This window comes from Equus asinus, chromosome 15 (assembly GCF_041296235.1).
Source record: "Equus asinus isolate D_3611 breed Donkey chromosome 15, EquAss-T2T_v2, whole genome shotgun sequence".
In the NCBI taxonomy this organism is placed as follows: domain Eukaryota; kingdom Metazoa; phylum Chordata; class Mammalia; order Perissodactyla; family Equidae; genus Equus; species Equus asinus.
In genome coordinates, this window is record NC_091804.1 from 29678158 (window position 1) to 29684242 (window position 6085).

The following is a 6085-nucleotide window of genomic DNA, read 5'->3' on the forward strand; positions in this document are numbered from 1 at the left end:
CCCCTTTCTACCATCAGAGCCCATCCTCTTTCCACTCCTCCCAGATGTCAAAATCGTGTCTGTTTGGGGCTTGACATATTTAAGGCAGGATGACCGTGTTCAGTTGCATGGGTTGTGCACTGTAAAAAGGCACCAGGCTGAGGAAACAAAATCTGTTCTCTAACTTGTCCCCCAAGAGGGTGCACGTTTCTCTATTTTCCAAAGGCGCTGAGTAGGAACAGACAAGCCACCTGTGAGGCTGGAAGGAAGAGAGCAAGTGGGAGCACTGCATGGGATGGGGCTGGGAGACCCAGAAGACTGTTAAGGACTCTGGATTTTGTTCTGAAAAATAGGGGAAGCCACTGGAAAGTTTTGAGCAGGAGAATGACACAACCTAATTCATATTAAAAAAATTATTTTATTGAGGGTGTATTGCCGTATAACACTGTGTAAATTTCAGGTGTACGTCGTCCTGTTTCTGCTTCTGTATGGACTACATCGTGTTCACCACCAATAGTCTAGTTTTTATCCGTCCCCATACACATGTGCCCCTTGACCCCTTTCACCCTCCCCCTGCCCCCTTCCCCTCTGGTAACCACCAATCTGTTCTCCGTATCTGTGTTTGTTTATCTTCCACATATGAGTGAAATTTGTCTTTCTCTGACTTATTTCACTTAGCATAATACCCTCAAGGTCCATCCATATTGCCACAAGTGGCACGATTCTGTCTTTTTTATGGCTGAGTAGTATTCCATTATATCTATCTACCACATCCTCTTTATCCATTCATCCGTTGATGGGCACTTGGGTTGCTTCCACGTCTTGGCTACTGTGATAATTCACGCTTTTAAAGGACCCCTCTGGCTGCTGTGAGAAGCATAGCTGATGAGGATGGGGACACAGCCCTGCTTCCCCTGCCCTCACTTCCTCTTCTGTCATTCTCTTTGGAGATGGTTGGTCCTCTCCCACACCTACCCTCTACTTACCAAAGCATTCAGGCAGTCCCCGCCCCACTCTCTATAGAAAAAATGCACATATTTCTTGGAGCTAAAGCCTGGTAAGTGGAGCACCCTGGGCCCTGGGGACCTCTCTCCAGTGGCTGAGCACAGGCAGGAGTTTGGAGGTGTGACTTGAGGAGCATCCCCAACATGCTCCACATTGTCTGCCACGCTGCCTGCAAAGCCACTATACGTTCTCCCTTCAGGCTCAGCATTGTCTGCTCCGAGTGGCTGCTCATGGGTGCGGGGCTTCTTTTGGGGGTGTTGAAAATGCTCTAAAATTAGATTATGGTGATAGTTGCCCACAGATAGTATATTCTGTGAATATACTACAAACCGCTGAACTGTACACTTTAAATGGGTGAATGTTACGGTATGTGAACTATATGTCAATAAAGCTGTTTAAAAAAGAATTGCCCGCTCCAGACTGCCTGCAAATCTCCCTATCAGAGCCACTTCCCTCTGGGTTAAGCATTGCCCTCTTGGGCTTCCTTTGGAAATGCTGACATTAAATATGAGGGAGGGGTACCCTATGGGGGGAGATGGGTACCCTATGGAGGGGTTACAGGGAGACTGACCACTGTGTTCACCATTTTGTCACATCCCACTAGTGGCCATGAGTGGCCCTGCCCTGGGCCAGTCTCTTCATGGTCAAAGGCAGATGGAAGCCGCATTTTCCAGCTGAGGAGTCTGAAGTGTACGGAGGTTATGCAGGCTGCCCGAGGTCGCTCAACTCCGTGTTCAGGGCCTGGGCTATGGAGTCACCCGTCCCTGGTTTCAAACATCAACCCAGCCCCTCATGGGCTGGACAACTTTCCAATGTTACTTAACTTCTCTGATCCTTTATTTCTTCCTCTGAAAAGTGGAAGTAAACCCTTGCCCTCCTCTTTGGTGTGAAGTTCTTGGGAAGAATCGGTGATAGAATTGATAAGCTCATAGCATGGTGGTGAAGAGCACGAGCTGGGCTCCCAGACCCCATGGGTTCAAACCCAGCTCTGCTATTTACCGGCTGTGTGACGCTGGGCGATTAGCTCTCTGGCCTTCGATTTTCTCATCTGTAAAGTGAGGATCATCATAGTGCCTACCTCACAGGGTCGTTAGGAGAATGAAATACGCGTGCCATCTGTGGTAGGGGACCTGCCAAGTAGTCATCAAAGTCAGTTCTACGTCTTAATAAACCCACTTCTTCTCAACGCGCGGTTAGGACAGTACCCGGCCTGCCATAGCTGTAAATTCCTGATGCCTGGCGTACGCAGGTGCTCAATAAATAGTTATTTTTAAAGTGATCTAGGATTTGAATCCACATCTGTGTGACCCAAAGCCACTATGTCAGCGATTCTCACAGCATGATCCAGGGCTGGCTGCCTGACAGGCCCGACCCCAAGAATTAGAGCCGCTGGCTGGTCAGAAATCCAGGCTGAGCGCTGGGTTCCCCGTGGGACTGGGACCCTTTCCCTCTCTAGGTCTCAGTTTCCCCATCTGGAAAAGCAAAGGCCCTCTGGAATCCCAGGAAAGGAATCCAATAAAGTGAGCTCTGGAAAATATCCAAGAATCTTTTCTTGGTGAGAAATTTTCATTTTAACAGAAGCTCCTTAGGGTCCCCAAAGCCATCAAGACCCAGTGAAATGAGGCCACTGCTGGAATCTTAGATGCTGCCAATTGCAGAGGCAGAGATGGGCTAGAGGGAGAGAAGGGGGTGTCCTCAGGTTCCCTAGAGACCCCCTGGGGTGAGGAGCTGTGTATCCACAGGGACAGCCCTGCTCCACAGGGTCTCCTAGCATCCTAGGTAGGTGACACACAACCTTCACACTGGATTGTCACTGACAGTACTATTTTTCTTCTGTAAATGCACTTGCCTCAGGGCTTGTGTGTGTGTGCGTGTTTACGTGCACACTGAGACCTGGAGGTGATAGGGCTGGGGAGGAGGCTGCCATCAACATCAAAGTGTCAACACCGAAGTGCCCTACAGGGATCCAGAACTGCGGGTTCTCCTCGAGCTACAGTGATGTTCTCAGGAGGGGGGCACCATCATAGACAACTGCGCCGAAAATAAGAGTGAACAGCGTTATAGAAACGCAGAGCTGGCGGGGAACTTAGAGCTCATTTAGTCCCTTGTTCTCCAAGCACGGTCCAAGATCAGCATCTCCTAAGAGCTTGTTAGAAGTGCAGAGTCTCAGCCCCCAAAGGAACCTGATGAATGGCATTTGCATTTAAACTAGATCCCTGGTATATTCCACAGCTGCTTTGTCTGTCCATCATTGGACACTCAGGTTGTTTCCATATCTTGGCGATTATGAATAATGCTGCAATAAACACAGAGGTGCAAATATCCCTTCAATATCCTGTTTTCATTTCCTTTGGACACATACCCTGAAGTGGAATAACAGGATCATATGGTAGTTCTGCTTTTAATTTTGGGGGGAGCCTCCATACCGTTTTCCATAGTGGCTGCACCGATCTGCATTCCCACCAACAGTGTACCAGCATTCCCTTTTCTCCACATCCAGAAGTTGTGCTGTATGTATATTCAACAGAATGTTATTCAGCCACGAGAAAGAAGGAAATCCTGCCATTTGCAACAATGCAGATGGAACTCGAGGGCATTATGCTAAGTGAAGTAAGTCAGTCAGAGAAAGACAAATACTGTGTGATCTCACTTATATATGGACTTAAAAAAAAGCTAAACTTGTAAAAACAGAGAGTAGAATGGTGGTTAGCAGAGGCTGGCGGTGGGGGAGCTGGGGAGATGTTATGTAAGGATACAAACTTGGAATGAGTAGATAAAGAAGTCCCCGAGATCTAATGCACAGCACAGTGATTAGAGACAACAATACTGTATTATAAGCTTCAAAGTTGCTAAGAGACTAGATCTTAATTGTTCCCACCACACACAAAAAAAGTAATTATGTAGCGTGGTAGAGGGATCAGCTAAAGCTACAGTGTAATCATATTATAATATATCAATGTATCAACTCGACACATTGTACACCTTAAACTAGGACCTCAATGAAAATCAATTTTAAAATAAATAAATAAATAAACAAGATCCCTGGGGGATTTGAGAAAAGCTGTCCTGGTCCACCGCTGTCATCTGCATTTGGGGGGAAATTGAGGGTCAGTGAGGGGCATGGTTTGCCCCATGTCACACAGCCCATCAGAAGCAGAGCCTAGACGAGGACCAGGCTTCCTTGCTGCGGGTCCTTCACATGTTGTGTGTCTGTCTTTTGGAACATGCTGCTCCCTCCTCCGGGACGGCCCTTTGCTTTCTCCTCCACAAAATCTCCCTTTGACCTTCAAGATCCTCCAGCAGGATGTCACCTCTGTACAAAATCTTCCTCAGTGACTCCCCAGAGACTTCCTTGGTGGCAGAACATGGGTTGCTGTAGATTTTTAGTCGTGTCTTTCACAGTCTACTGTCTCCGTGGAAGACTTGGACAGACTTGGGAAAAGAATTCAGAGTTCACTGCCGGAAGAGGAAGGCATTTGCTACAAAAGGTCCATCAAGCAGAAGAAATGCTCGGTGTACTAATTATATCAATCAGGGTCGAGGCAGGAAACCAGAATCCAACTCAGATGGTTCTTGGGATTCGAACTAAGGGGCTATGTATAGACTTGGGGGGCAGGCTTAGGGACACCGTGAAGGATGCCGAGGCCCCCAGAAACTAGCATCCCTTAGCTTGAAGCAGCAAAGAGTCAGGGTCCAAGGCCAGTGAGGGCTGGAGCCACAGGTGAGGGGAGTCAGGAGTGACATGCCACAACCTGAACTGAGACCTGAAGCAAGGAGGGGGCAGGGAAGCAGTGCCCTGACCACTCACTCTCCCTGACCTCTGACCTCTTGTCGTGCTGCCCTTGGGCTCAGCCCAACTACAGATGAGGAAACTGAGTCACAGAGTCAAGCCCAGGCCATCTGGCCCCAGAATCCATGCCCTTAACCTTGCAATGTCTTCTGCCACATGTCCCTTCACTGTCAACAATGATCTATGTTGTGCTGCCCAGTAGGCCAGACACTGTGGTTTCCAAATCGTGGGTTTTCCAAACTCTTTTCAACCAACACTTTTGTAATCCACACAGTGGGTGGAGGCCTGGCCTGGGGCCATGTGGCGTGCTGGCCAGGCAGATCTAAGGTCCACAGGTCGCTGCTATGGGAAATCCCGCCCCTGCAAATAGCCCCCAGCTAGGGACATCCTCTAACTGTTGCCAGAGGAAGAGTGACATCTGTGTCCCCATGAGGTCCTCACTCTTCAGACTGTCCTCTCCCACTCTCCAAGCTGGAAGGGCCTGTGGGAGTCACTTGCTCTGCCCCCCTCATTTCACAGAGGGAAACTGAGGCACACGGAGGAAATTAGGCTTGCTGAGGGTCACACAGCCAGGCAGGGCTGAGTCAGGGCGGGAGCCTGGTTTCCTGACTCCCAGCTTAGGCCCCTCCCCAGGCTGAATCCAGGGAGCAGACCCCCCACTATTGCCCCCAGCATGTGGGGAGAACCTGTGAGCCCTTGCCCTCTGCCAGGCCTTGGCCCTGCTCCCTGCTCTGCTGGAATGGCTCTTCCAAAGGCCAACTCCTTCTCCTCCTTAGGGCTCAGCTCAGATGTCATCTTCCCAGGGAACCCTTCCCTGACCTCCTTTTGAAATGGCGTCCCACAGATCTGGGTTCAAATCCTGCTGGGCGACTGTGGCCAAAATCACTTCACCCCTCTGAGCCTCCATTTCCTCAGCTCAGAACAAGACTGGAAGACCCACGTTAGAGGCCACCGCGGGGCCCAAGGAGGAGTGTGCATAACCAAGATGGGATCTGTCATTCAACAGGAGCTCAATAAATGTCAATTTCCTGCCAACCCGCTAGATGCTGCAAGGATGGCAGGATATGGAAGTCTCGGCCCTGCTCTTGGGAGCAACCAGGCTGGTGCAGGACAGACGGGGCCCCGACAAACCTCAGTCAAAGGGACCGGAGCAGCAGGGTACAGAGGAGCAGAGGGGCCTGGGCTGGGGCTTCCCTGTGCTCAGCGTGGGAAGTTCTGATCTTAATGTCTTTTCCGACCCACTGGGAAGAAATTCTGTTACTTCTGCCCCATTCGGCTGTTGAGGCAGTCACAAAGACCTGCTGGATTTCA